The sequence below is a fragment of the Stegostoma tigrinum genome, unplaced genomic scaffold, assembly GCF_030684315.1.
Source record: "Stegostoma tigrinum isolate sSteTig4 unplaced genomic scaffold, sSteTig4.hap1 scaffold_94, whole genome shotgun sequence".
Lineage (NCBI taxonomy): Eukaryota > Metazoa > Chordata > Chondrichthyes > Orectolobiformes > Stegostomatidae > Stegostoma > Stegostoma tigrinum.
The window spans coordinates 936,816-951,726 of NW_026728819.1; the positions used below are offsets into that span (position 1 = coordinate 936,816).

Below are 14,911 nucleotides of genomic sequence, written 5' to 3' on the forward strand. Positions count from 1 at the left end.
GGTCGTTAGATGTCGTGGTCAGCTATGGAGCATGCGTACTGGGAGCGATATCCGGAATGAAATGATCCTCCATGAAGATCCTCCATGAGAGCCACAAGTGGTGAGTACAGGTTAAAGGGGAGGGCAGCTTCGGTGCTGTATTCCAGCAAGTGGGCTGCATGATTGCTCAGTTTAGGTCTCAAGTCTCAAACAGGGGTCTTCTGGTGCTGCGTGTAGGTTGCAGAGAGCCTCAGGCTTCCTCCCTGAAACAGGCCTAGACTGTCCTGTGAGAGGGAAAGTCCTGTCAGCTTTTACCCTGTCAAGCCACTTCAGAATGTGACTCGAGCAATGAGGGGCGTTCTCGTTGAAACAAAACTCCAATGGGTAGTGTCCCACTCACTGGTTAAGGGTCTTTGCACTGTGTTCAGTGTTAGCACCCTCGCTGAGTTTTTGAAAATCATTTTTGGCTTAAATCTGAGAGTTGAACGGTGACGTCTGGACTGTGAGCAGCTGTTGTGCTAAAAAAAATGCAAAATCAATTATTGGTTTCTGAGGCCAGGCCTGGAAGTTAATTGCAGGATGTTTCTTATTCCAAAACTGTGTAGACTCTTTTGGCCATTAATAAGGTCAGCATCTGGGAACTGGTGCCAGCAAGTCTGGGAGGGAACATGGTCCAAACAGAAAGACTTTACAACTGGGGCTTTCTGAGAAAAGGTATTTAGCTTCTGATGTGACAGGATAAAGGTTTGACAATCCTGTATCTGTGTGAAACAGTGCATCATTGAAACTGCTGATGTAATGTGGTCAGTTTTGTTTTGACATTTTTTTTTACATTTATCCTGTGACTGTCTTTGGTGTGAATGGGCCTGGAGTCACAAGTTAATGGTTGAAATCATTGGTGTGCACACTGAGGACTGTTTGCAATATGCTTGTCCTAGTGTCTGAGACTGATGCAAAAGTGTCCACATGCACATCTTTGATGCTGAGCTGGCTGCTGGTGTGACAGAGGCTCAGAGAAAGACCACAGAGTGGAGGGACTGAGCTGAACAGGGTGGGGCCGTGTGGTTTGGATATTGGGGTTATTCTTCGCCCATCACCCCACCACAAAATCCAGCCAGTTGTTTCTCTTATTGTCCCTCTTCCCCAATTTTACCCACTTCTGTACCTCCAGCCCCTATTCCACCCCTCACTTCCCCCAGTATCAGCAAACTTCCAAAGATATTTCTCACATACTATGTTACTTTTCTCAGAACATTCAACAACTTGAAAACTGGATTGAAAATGAGAGACAGAGCAGCCACTGCAGAAGCTTCCAAAATCACTCTGCAGCTCCTTGTACTGCTGCAATCCACGTGGTGAAGTAGCTCCCATGTTGCAATTTGGTAAGGAGATATAGGATTTTCATCCAGTGGTGATAAGGTCCTGCTGCTTTTTGTGTCAGTTGTCATCATTTTGTTTTTTTTTATATTCCATCTTCAACAGAATAGAAACATAGAAAATAGGAACACGTGCAGGCCCATGTAGATTTCACTCCTTCTCCGCTAATCACTTTGATCATGGCTGATCATTCTACTCAGCCTCTTCCTGTTCAAGAGCCATCCCCTTTGATCCCTTAAGCCCTCACAACTAAACATATCATCATCATCTTGGAAACATTCAGTGTTTGGCCTTAACTGCTTTCATTTCACAGGGTCACCAGTCTCTGTATTTTTTAATTTTAAAAAATCCTCATTTCAATCCTTAACAGCCTAGCCCATGCCTCAAAGCTCTGACTCCCTTATATTTGACAACATCCTTCCTGTATTTACTGAGAATTTTATTGGTTTCTGTGAAATTCTTCCTCATTCTTCTAAACTCCAGTAAATTTCATCCTCACCAATCCATCCTATCCTGAAATGTAAGTCTTGCCATTCCAGGAATCAGTCTCATCAATTGTTGTGAATTGACTCCGTAGCCAGAACATCCTTCCTCAGATAAGAATTCCAAATTTACACATACCATCCCAGGTGTGGTCTCACTGAGATCCTGTACAATTTCAGCAAGACATCCCTGCTCCTGTACTCAAATTCTGTCACTCTGCAGGTCAAAATACCATTTGCCTTCTTCTCCCCCTGCTACACCTGCATGCTTCCTGTCAGTGACTTGTGTTTTCCTAGTTTTGTAATCCAACTGGATAATCTCGAACTGAGACACATTTCTCATTTAAATAACTAATTGATTGTATGAATACCTGGGATCCACCATGGACCACAGTACCACACTGGTCACTGGCTGACACACAAGAAATGACTGTTTATTCTGACTGTTTCTGTGTACCAAACAGTTCTGTATCCCTGTGAATACCCAATCTCTCATGCTTTAACATTACATGCTAATCGCTTCTGTGGGACATTTTGAATGCCTTCTCAAAGCCTACGTAAGCCATGCACACTGCCTTTTCAACTCTAAATGTTGCATTCTTGAAACATTCCAGCAGTTTTGTCCAGTATGATTTTCCTTTTGTAAATCCATACTGACTCTGACTCTGTCACTGTTTTCAGTGTTAGGCTAAGGTCGATAGTTCTCAGGCTTCTCCCTACATCCCTTCTAAAACAAAGGCATCATATCATCCACTCTCCAGTCACCTCACACCCACCCATATTTATAGATGATACAAATATTTCTGCAATTCCCTCCCTTACTTGTCCTGGAGTACACTAGATCAGGTGCTGGAGATTTATCCACCTTTATATTTTCTAAGACATTTAGCACTTCCTCTCCTGTAATGTTAACTGCTTTCAAAATATCAAAACTTATTTGAGTTCTGTAGCCTCCTCTTTCCAGGTTGTCCATGCCGATCATGTTTCCCAAACTGAACGAGTCCAACTTGCTTGAGTTGGGTCCATATCCCTCTAAACCTTTCCTATTCATGTACCTGTACAAATGTCTTTTAAATATTGGAAGTGTACCTGCATATTTCACTTCCTTTGGCAGCTCATTCCACATAGAAACAACCTTCTGCTTGAAAGAGCTCCCCGTTGTTTCACTTTAAATCTTTCTCCTCTCCCGTTAAAAATATACCCTCCAGTTTTGGACTCCCATATCTAAGGGAGAAGTCCCTTGCTGTTCACATTATACCCCTCATGATTTTATAAACCTCTCGAAAGTCACTGCTCAACCTCCTATTTTCCAGTGAAGTCCCAGTCTCTCCTCATAACTCATACCCTCCAGTACCGGTAACCTGTAGACTGTAAGTGTAGCATGAAGCCACCCAGAGTAGAATGTTAATCCAACTACGAGAAGCATCACCTAGTCTCCATCTCTTTGGCCCTTCGTCAAGTAGATTGGCAATAAGAACAGTCCAGCTTCAGACATGGAGAGTGAACATTTCAGCTAGCTTTCTCCAGCCCCCTCATCTTGAAATACCTCACCCAAATGAAAGGCACCTTCCATTCACCTTATCTGTATTCTTCATGATCCTATAAACATATAAGGCCACCCCTCCATTCTTAGACTGTCGTGGAAAAATGTCTCAACCAATGAAGCCTCTCCTTATGACTCAAAGCCTCCATTCCTGGCAAAATTCTGATAAATCTTTTCTGAACCCTCCTCAGGTTGATGACATCCTTCGAAGAACAGGAGATCTGAAGTGGACACATTATTCCAGAAGAGGCCCCACTGATGTTCTGCACAATTTCAACATAACGTCCCACCTCCGATACTCAAAAGGTCTGAGCAGTGAAGGCAAGCAGGCCAAACACCGACTTAACCACCCTTTCGACATGTGACGCCAACCTCAAAGAATTATGGGCCTCAACCCTGAGGTCTCTCTGTTCGACAACACTAATCCCAAGGCCCTACATTTAATTGTACAAATACTGATCTTGTTTGTTTTACCAAAATGAAATACCTCGTCTCTATCCAAATTAAACACCACCTGCCATTCCACAGCCTCTTAACCCTATAAATCAAGATCTCTTTGTAATCTTGGACAGCCTACTTCGCTGTCCACTATCCTGCCTATTTTGGTGTCATCTGCAAACTTCCTAACCAAGTCTCAACGATTCTCATTTAATTCACTTTTATTTTATATCAAGCCAAACAAAATTGGACTAAGCACTGACCCCTATGGAACACCTTTGGGGACAGACCTTCGGTCTGATATACAATCCTCCACCAAGAGTTCCTGTGTCCTGTCATTTAGCCAAATTTGTATCCAGTTGGCAAACTCCCCCTGAATCCCGTATGATCTAACTTTTCTAATTAGTCCACCTTGTGGAACCTTGTCAAAGGCTTTACTCTTGTCAAAATAAATTACGTCCACCACTCTGCCCTCAATAATCTTCTTTGTTACTTCTCCAAAAAACTCAATCAACTAATCATTCCTTGACTCTCCAAATACATAAATCCTACCTTTCACAATTACCTTCAACTGCATACCCAAAACCAAAGTCAGACTCACAGGTTTATAGTTCCCCAGCTTCTCCTTATGTCCCTTAAACGAAGGCACAATTTTAGGCACTCTCCAGTCATCTGGCACCTCACCCGTAATTATAGATGATACAAATATTTCTGCAAAGGGGCCCCCATGTTTTCTCTTCAACTTCCCACAACATGGTTTGATGCACTAGAGCAGGACCTGGAGGTTTAAAGTCAGAGTGTAACACAGCATGGAAACAGGCCCTTCGGCCTAAACTGGTCAGTGCTGACTATTGGTGCCCACTCAGCAAGTTATAATTTCCTGCATTTGGTCCATGTCCCCCTCCAAACACTTTCCATCCATGTACCTACCCAAATGTGTTTAAACGTTGCTATTGTACCTGTCTCAAACACTTTCTCTGGCAGCCCATTCCAAATATGCACCACTGTCTGTGTGAAGAAGTTGCTCCTCACATCCTCCTTCAATCTGCCCCCTCTCACCTTAAATCTATACACTCTAGTTTTCTATTCCCCATCCCTGGGAAAAAGACTATGTGCATTCATCCTATCTATGCCCCTCATGATTTTATTCACCTCAGTAAGGTCAGCCCTCATTCTCCTCCATTCCAAGGAATAAAGTCCAATCCTGGCCAACCTCCCCTGAGAACTTGCATACTATTCCTGGCAACATCCTCATAACTCTTCTTTGCACATTTTCCAGTTTAACTATGCCTTTCCTGTAACAGGGTGACCAAAACTGTATGCCATACTGCAAGTGTGGCCTCTCCAACAACTTGTACATCTTTAACATAACATATCATCCCAAATCTTACATGCAATGCCTCGACCGAAGAAGGCCAGCATGCTAAATGTTTTCTTCACCACCCTGTCTATCTGTGATGCTGCTTTCAACAACTATGTTATTGTACTCCTCGGTCTCTCTGTTCCACAATACTCCTGAAAACATTACCATTCACTGTATAACTCCTACCTTGGTTTAACTTTCCAAAGGCCAACACCTCATGCTTAACTGTATTGAATTTCATTTGGCCATCCTCACACCACTTCCCCATCTGATCACCATCCCCTGTAGTTTTTGATAACTTTCACTGTTATCAGCGATACCTCTTAATTTTGTATCATCCGCAAAATTACTAATCATGCCGTGTACGTTCACATCCAGATCATTTATGTAAGTGACAAATAACAAAGCTCCAGTCCTGACCCCTGTGGCACACCATGAGCCACAGGCCTCCAGTCTGAGAACCAACTTTCAGCCATCATGCTGTGTTTCCTACCATCGATCCAATTTCGAATCCCATGAGCTATCTCTCCCTGGATCCCACACAAGAGAACCTTCATGACCAGCCTGGCGTATGGAACCTTGTTAAAGGCCTTACTAAAGTCCATATAGACAGCATTCGCTGCCCTATCCTCATCAATCCTCTTGCTTACCTCTTCGAAAAAACATGAATGGATTTGTCAGACATGATTCCTGTGCACAAATCCGTGCTGACTATCCCTAATCAGACCTTGAATACCCTACCTTTGGTTGATCGACTCCCTGAATATCATCTTCAATACCTTGCCTACCACTGGTTCACTGGCCTGTATTTCCCTGGCTGGTCTTTGCTACTTTTCTTAACCAGTGGGACAACATTAGCCACCCTCCAGTCTTCTGGAATTTCAGTCGTGAGAAAAGATGAAGGGAAAAATCTCTGCAAGGGTTTCTGCAATTTCTTCCCCAGCCTCCCACAGTGTCCAAAGATGGACTTCATCAGATCCAGTGGAATTATCAACCGTAATGTGCTTTAAGGCTGCAAACGCCACCTTGATGGTCCGAAACATCCCCACTTGCTTCCCTTGTTTCCTTAGCATCCATGATTCTCTGCTTAGTAAACACTGAGGAGAAATATTCATTAAAAATCTCCCCCACCTCTGTGAGCTGTTTTCAAACCAAAATATTTCTACCCCTGACTTGTCCCCCCTCCATTTCTTTCTCAACAGTAAAACCTGATGCAATATATTCCTTTCAAATCTCTCTCTTCTCCTGATGCTCAACACAGAGTTGACTTCTTTCATCTTTATGGAGCTCTGCTTGCTCTCTCGGTGCTCTCTTGCTCTTAATGCACTTGTAGAAGAAACCTTTTGAATTATTCTTAACCTTATCAACCAAGGCAGTTTCATGTTGCCTTTTTGCCATCCTGATCTCCTGTTTAAGAATGCCCCCAACAGTGTTTACACTGTTCAAGAGATTCATTTCAGCCAATTTGTTTATATCTAATAATTTATTTTTTTTTATTCTTGACTAAAACCTGCATATCTTTTTCACCCATTGTTCTCTAATCCTACCAGCCGTACCTTTCACTCTTACAGGGACATAATGACTCTGAATTATCACACTTTTGAAAGCCTCCCACTTCAATGTCCTTATAACTTCAGTCTGCTCCAATCAGCTTTTGCAAGTTACAGAACAGAAGTTGCTGGAAAAACTTAGCAGGTCTAGCAGCATCTGTGAAGGAAAAGTCAGTTAATATTTCAGGTCCATTGATCCTTCCAAAAACTTTTGAAAATTCTTATCTTTTACCATGAATTGAAGTAAGGTAAATTTTAAAAACAGTTACTTTTTCTGGAAGCCATATCCTTTTCCATAACTCTCTTAAAACTGATAGAGTGATTATCACAAGGTACAAAGTTTCCCTTTACTGCCACTTCAGTCACTTGCTATGCTTTATTAGCCAAAAAAAATCTTTTTATTTTCATCAGAACATTGATTTATTGGTAAAGAAAATTTTCTTGAACACATTTCACAAATTACTCACCATCCAAACCTTTCACACTATGGCGGTCCCAGTAAATGTTTGGAAACTGAAGATCACTAACTATTATAATCATATTATTCTTACACATATCTGAGATATCTCTGCATATTTGTTCCTCAATTACCCTCTGACTATTAGGAAGCCTATGGTACAATCCCATTAGATGATCATTCCTTTTTATTTCTATTTTCAACATGTTTTCATTGGATGATTTTTCAGAAATATCTCTTTTGGTGATAGCAGCAATGTTTTCCTTATTTAAAAAAGCTACTCCCTCACGTCTTTTGCCCCACTTTCGATTTTTCCTCTGAAATCTGAAACCTTTGAAGAGCAGGTGTGCATGCTGGAATGGATAGAGATAGTGGAAGCTGATGTGCTGAAAATTTTGTCAAACATTAAGATTGACAAGTCGCCAGGCCCGGACCAGATTTGTCCTCGGCTGCTTTGGGAAGCGAGAAATGCAATTGCTTTGCCACTTGTGAGGATCTTTGCATCCTCGCTCTCCACTGGAGTCGTACCTGAGGACTGGAGAGAGGCAAATGTAATTCCTCTCTTCAAGAAAGGAAATAGGGAAATCCCCGGCAATTACAGACCAGTAAGTCTCACGTCTGTCGTCTGCAAGGTGTTCGAAAGGATTCTGAGGGATAGGATTTATGACCATTTGGAAGAGCATGGCTTGATCAAATGCAGTCAACACAGCTTTGTGAGGGGCAGGTCATGCCTCACAAACCTTATCGAGTTTTTTGAGGATGTGACTGGAAAAGTTGATGAGGGTCGAGCTGTGGATGTGGTGTATATGGACTTCAGTAAGGCATTTGATAAAGTTCCCCATGGTAGGCTCATTCAGAAGGTCAGGAGGAATGGGATACAGGAGAACCTAGCTGTCTGGATACAGAATTGGCTGGCCAACTGAAGGCAGCGAGTGGTAGTAGAAGGAAAATATTCTGCCTGAAAGTCAGTGGTGTTCCACAGGGCTCTGTCCTTGGGCCTCTACTGTTTGTAATTTTTATTAATGACTTGGATGAGGGGATTGAAGGATGGGTCAGCAAGTTTGCAGATGACACAATGGTTGGAGGTGTCGTTGACAGTATAGAGTGCTGTTGTAGGCTGCAGCGGGACATTGACAGGATGCAGAGATGGGCTGAGAGGTGGCAGATGGAGTTCAACCTGGATAAATGCGAGGTGATGCATTTTGGAAGGTCGAATTTGAAAGCTGAGTACAGGATTAAGGATAGGATTCTTGGCAGTGTGGAGGAACAGAGGGATCTTGGTGTGCAGGTACGTAGAACCCTTAAAATGGCCACCCAGGTGGACAGGGTTGTTAAGAAAGCATATGGTGTTTTGGCTTTCATTAACAGGGGCATTGAGTTTAAGAGTCGTGAGATCTTGTTGCAGCTCTATAAAACTTTGGTTAGACTGCACTTGGAATACTGCGTCCAGTTCTGGTCGCCCTATTACAGGAAAGATGTGGATGCTTTGGAAAGGGTTCAGAGGAGGTTTCCCAGGATGCTGCCTGGACTGGAGGGCTTATCTTATGAAGAGAGGTTGACTGAGCTCGGACTTTTTTCATTGGAGAAGAGGAGGAGGAGAGGGGACCTAATTGAGGTATACAAGATAATGAGAGGCATAGATAGAGTTGATAGCCAGAGACTATTTCCCAGGGCAGAAATGGCTAACATGAGGGGTCATAGTTTTAAGCTGGTTGGAGGAAAGTAGAGAGGTGATGTCAGAGGTGGGTTCTTTACACAGAGAGTTGTGAGAGCACGGAATGCATTGCCAGCAGCAGTTGTGGAAGCAAGGTCATTGGGGTCATTTAAGAGACTGCTGGACATGCATGTGGTCACAGAAATTTGAGCGTGCATACATGAGGATCAATGTTCGGCACAACATTGTGGGCTGAAGGGCCTGTTCGGTGCTGTACTGTTCTATGTTCTATTATTACAGGCAAAATATCTTGCAGGAGGTGGATGATGTGGAAAAATTCCTCCCAAAATGAATGGAGCAGAATATTCCTTACATGGAATTCTGAAGTGCAGAACAATTTAAATTATGAAATTGAGTTTCAGAGTTAGTGTGCAGATATAGAATGTTGTCAGAGGGTCGTACAGCTTGGAAACAGACCCATCGGTACAACTAGATCATGCCGACCATGTTCCCAAACTAAACTAGTCCCATCTTCCTGCGTTTGGCCCACATTCGCTCTAAACCTTTCAAATTCATGTACTTATCTGAATGTTTTTTAAACACTGTAATTGTACCCACATCCACCACTTCCTCTGGCAGTTCATCCCACACACCGAGCACTCTGTGTCAAACAAAAAGTTGTCCCCCATGTCCTTTTTAAATCTTTTTCGTCCCATCTTAAAAAAATGCCCCTGGTTTAAAAATCCCCCACCTGAGGGAAAAGACCTTTGTTATCTGTGTCTCTCATTATTTTATTAACCTACATAACGTCATCTCTCTACCTCTTACCTTCCAGTGAAAGAAGTCCCAGCCTATCCAGCGCATTTTTATAACTCAAACCCTCCATTCCCAGCAATAGCCTGGTAATTTTGTCCGAACCCAGTCCAGTTTAATAATAATCTTCCCATAACAGGGCAACCAGAACAGCGCACAGTCCGACAGAAGAGGACTCTCCATCATCACTTCCCAACTCCTGTACTCAAAGGCCTGAGCAATGAAGACAAGTGTGCTCAATGCCTCCCTAACTACCCTGTCTACCTGTGATGCAAATTTCAAAGAATGACGTACCTGAAACCCGAGGTTTTTATGTTCTGCAACACTACCCAGAGCCCAACCATTAATTGTGCAAGTCCTGCCCTTGTGAAGTATTGTGTTTTGGTAAAACAAACATTTATCCAAATAAAATTCAATCTCCCATTCCTCAGCCCATTGCCCCAATTGATTAAGATCTCTCTGAAATGCAGAAAGCTACGAGGCCATCTCCCTTGTTATGACAACAAATAATCATCACTGAAAAGATGTTCTGCTTCATTTGTACAAGGAAGGGGTCAGACCAAATCTCGAATACTGTCTGCAGGTTTTGGTCTTCCGTTCTTTTATTCAAAGTGGCTCAGAGGAGGTTTACAAGATTGAAACCTGAAATCAGTGGGTTGTCTGAGGAAGATGGATTGGGCGGAAAAGAGGGAAAAGGATTTATCAGGAGCTGCTGATTAAAACAGGGAACTGACGTGAGCCAGGATATAGGGTGTATTGAAGTAGAGTCTGTTTGGGTTGAGCTGAGAAACACCAATGGACAGAAAATGACCTTAGTGCTGCATATGGACCCCAAGCTGCAGTAATATTGGGGAAGGCATTAGGGTGGAATTGAGAGATATAAGGCATAAAGTTATGGCTTTAATTACAGGTGACTGCAACCTATTTATAAATTGCCCAAATCACAACTGGAGCAGTACAGTGCAGGAGGAATCCTCAGTGTCTATATGGTACAATTTTATGAATTAACATGTTGAAGATGCAGATGGTTGTTGTATCATGAGGATGGAATAATTAACAATCCAGTTGAGTATGGGCCCTAAAGGATGAGTGACCACAATAGGATAGAATTCTTCACCAAAGCTGGAGAGTGATCATGTTGTTTCTGAGACTTGGTCCTGTAATTAAATGAAAGAAGTTAAAATGGTATGAGGCATGAGCCAGTTGTGATCAATGGTGAGTCAGTGTTTAAATGGATGATGGGAAATGGGTAATGTCAAACATTGAAAGAGGGTGTGGGCAAGCTGTGGAAGTTATTTATCGCAGCCTGGCATAAGAACAAAATGGGAAACATGAACAAACCACAGCACAGAAAGGGAAATGAACAGGTATTAAATTTAAGGAAGCAGCATACACAATTAGGCCAATGAAACAACTGACAAAGGGATTGGGAGCAGTTTAGATTTCTGCAAAGGGAAACAACGGGATTTAATCAGAGTGAGAAAACAGAACATGAGTGCATGCTGCAGGGACCATACAAACCAATAGAATCTTGTTTTATATTCATTCACAGGACATGGACTTTGCTGGCTTGGCCAGAATTTATTGCCCATCTGTGATTGCCCAGAGGGCTATCAAGTGTCAACTGCATTGCTGTATGGCTGGAGTCACGCACAGGCCCAACCAGGTAAGGATACAGTTCCTTTCCCTGAAGGATATTAGTGAGCCAGATGGGTTTTTCCTGACGATCAACAATTCTTGATCAACATTAAACTCTTAGTTGAAGATTGGTAATTAAAGACAAGTCAAGAAGAATATAGGGTCTCCTTACAAGCAGAAACAATGAATTTATAATGGGGTACAAAGTGATGACAGACCAATTAAATATGACTGAGGTTTTCAGTAAGGAGGATACAAATAATGTCCCAAAATTAAGGGGATCACAGGGTCTAATGGCAAGGTGGAATCAGTATTAGTAGGGAAATGATATTGGGACAACTAATGGGATACCAGGCAGATAAATCCCCAGACACTGATAACCTTCATCTCAAAATACCTCAGGAAGTGGCTGTAGAAATAGCAGATTCACAAGTGGTTTTCCTCCAAATTTTATAGACTCAGTTTTTATGGTTTGGGGGATCGCTACTGTAACCCTAATATGTAAGAAGGGAGTGAGAAAGAAAACAGCGAATTTGCATAAAATTCATAGTTCAAAAAATAAGTTCAGTTCAGCTATAAAAGATGGAAAAACTGAGTACTTGGAAGGTAGTGTCAAGATCAGCCAGAGCCAGCAGAGCCTTTTTCCGTGCTGTAGACTCTGTTGGGCGTGAATTCCCTCGACACCACCCAAAATCCTGACTTGGAAATGTATTGCTGGGTCAAAATCCTGAATTCTCTCCCTCACAGCATTATGCGCCCACCTACCGTTCATGGACTACAGTGGTTCATGAAGGCAGATCATGGCCACTTTCTTAATGACAATTAAACACAGCCAGCAATGCCCACAGGATGTGTTTTTTTTAAAAGACTTTCAAGGCCAAGTGGGAACGTGGAATTGAAGCCTAAATAGATCAAGTTTGACCTTTTTGAGGCTCACGAGGCAGAATGGATAACTGATTCCTAATTTGTGTGTTCTCTGCTCCTATTAAAATGCATTATCTCACCAGGAATGATGTATTCCCTGTAATTTAGAAGGATGACAGCTGATGTGATTAAAACTTTTCAAATGTTAATTGAAGCTGGTCGTGGTGTAGAGAGGAACTAAGCCACTGGGTGAGTGAAGTTGGAGCTCGAACATGCTCCTCACCCACAGTAATCAGACAAGACTCGAATTTCTTTGTCCTGCAGTTTACTCAAACGTAGGAATGAGGAACAAGTGTAGGCCACTGGGCCCCTCGAGCCTGCTCTGCGACTCAATAAAATCACTGCTGATCTAATTTCATCCTCGGCTCTATGTACCTGCAATATGTCAGAATATCTTTCATTGTCTTGGTCAGCAAGAATCTGCCTTTTTTTAAATATAAAGACTATGCATCCACTGCCTTTTGACAAAGGGAGTCAAAAAGATTCTCAGCCCTCCTGAGAGAAATGTTCCTGACTATTTCAAATGGACTCACCCTTACCTTTAAATAATTACCCTCAGTTCTAGATCCTCCCACAAGAGGGACCACGTTTTCACCATGCATCTGGTCAGGTCCCCTCAGGATCTTTCATGTTTCAATTTAGACTCCTCTTTCTTTTCTAAACTTCAGAGAATACAGACCTAGCCTGTATTTTCCTCTAGATGTTCCTTTCAGGCAATCCACTCATTCCAGGTATTAGTCCATTGAATCTGCCCTGAAATGTTTCATAACAATCTTCTTTAAGTCGGGTGACCAGAACTGAACACAGTACTCCAAAAACAAATCTCACCAGTGCACAAGGAGGAATTCATTATTTAAAAGAGGATCATGAATTCCCACCTGCTTGCAGGAATGCATTTTCAGCTAGCTGAGGTCATTTACACATATCTAATTACAGACTGACACAGGTTATGGTCAGATCATTGTACGGTTTGTATTGTTACACCGACAGCATTGTTGTGGTCTCACTCAAACCTCCCACTCTCATGGCTCTGCACAAATAATGATGGGCTCTGCAGCCAGTTCCCACAGCCTGATTTGTCCTATATTTTTCATCTTCTGTCCATTCAAAGATATCAAATGATCCAAGTGGAATAGCTCAGCAGGACTAACAACATCTGTGAAGGAAAAAGGAGTTCATGGTTCGGGTTCAGTGACCCTTCCTCTGAACTTGAGAAAGGGTCACCAGACCAGAAACATTCACTCTGATTTTTATTTTCCAGATGTTGCCAGCCCTGCAGAGCTCTTCCAGAAACTTTTATTTTCATTCCTGATTTACTGCACCCGCAGTTTTTAATGATCCAGGTGACAATCCGGCAGCCTTCAATCTACTTTTAACTGTTTTAAATTTAATTTCCAGGGAATTGGAAAGGGGGCATTTATTGACAGGGAGCTCAACACATACACTGGATCAAGAACTGCCAGGAATACTTAATTCTCAGGAGCTTTGAACATGGAAGGAACAAGCATCGTTTACAGTGAAGAGAAACCATACATGTGGTCTGTGTGGACAAGCCTTCAGTCAGTTGTCTGGCCTGTCGATACGTAAATGCAGTCAAAACAGGGTGACAACAATGACATCAAGCAGCACTTGCTTTATATCACAGTGATGGATCTCAGTTTGAGTTAAGCAAGGTCCACTCATCTCCTATCCTCCCTACATTCTTGGTGAAAACATGGACCAACCAGCTGAATTCTGAATGTGAGAGTGACTATCCACGATCTTAAGGCTCCATTTGACAGAACATTGTATTAAGGCATCATGACAAAGCTAAATTCAATAGAAGCCAGAGAATATTATTCTTCCTTGGATAGCTGGGTTTTGAAAACATTGTGTCTTGAGACCTCAGTAGATTGAAACAAGGTGAATTTATTCCAACTTGCACCACATACACGCGGAAGAGGTCTTTCAGCCAAGCTCGGAGACACTGTCCTATTTACAGCTACTCAGAAACAGCATATTAAGGCATTTTCATGCCAGAATGGCTGCATGTAACATTGATTTAAAATAAATTTTTTGTGAGTAAATTACTACAAAAACAGGATGCAGTTCAGTTTCTGCCAAAGTTCTGAGTCCTCTAATTTCAACAGGACTGCCACTTCCACATTATCTTCAGAGCTTCTCTATCCCACCATCAGCTCACAGCTGGGTGAGCAATACTTACGTGACTATCTTAAGCTATACAGATAGTTTCTGAGCACTAAGTAACTACTGATGGTTCACTGTTATGGACCTGCAGTTAAACTGTCGGAGCAACAATAACTCTGACCTGATATGGTTGTATTTGACAGTTACCTTCTGCTGCACTGCTGGGACACGTTTATTTTCTACCTGTTCTGTGTTTTAAAGTTCTGATCCTTTTCCTTCTCTGTTTCCAATGTACATTCTCTTACCCTCCTTAACCTACTTCACCCTGGTTTAATAATACTGAAATACAGAAGAGGAGGCTTGTGATTGTAGGAGGGCAATTGTCTCAGCTGCAGGAGTTCCTCAGGATCAGGTCCTAGTCCCAACCACCTTCAGCTGTTTCATCAATGACCTTCCCTGCGCCGTAACGTCAGAAGTGGGAATGTTTGCTGATGCTTGCACAATACTTTAGCACCATTTGTGGCTCCTTGGATACTGAAGCAGTAGATATCTAAATGCAGTATGCC

At 42.3% G+C, this 14,911-nt stretch overlaps 1 long non-coding RNA gene across 2 annotated transcripts in view; it reads left to right on the forward strand.

The window, feature by feature from the left end:
• The window catches only part of LOC125449866 (uncharacterized), a 26,033-nt gene continuing 11,122 nt past the window's right edge, over window positions 1-14,911 (forward strand). The window contains exons 1-5 of one of the 2 annotated variants that reach the window (XR_009445520.1): window positions 1-100; window positions 1,230-1,361; window positions 3,573-3,687; window positions 11,209-11,322; window positions 13,617-14,270. This is a non-coding gene — a long non-coding RNA (uncharacterized LOC125449866). Of the gene's footprint in view, window positions 101-1,229; window positions 1,362-3,572; window positions 3,688-11,208; window positions 11,323-13,616; window positions 14,271-14,911 lie in introns of those variants that run through there. The other variant, XR_009445519.1, reaches the window with a different exon arrangement.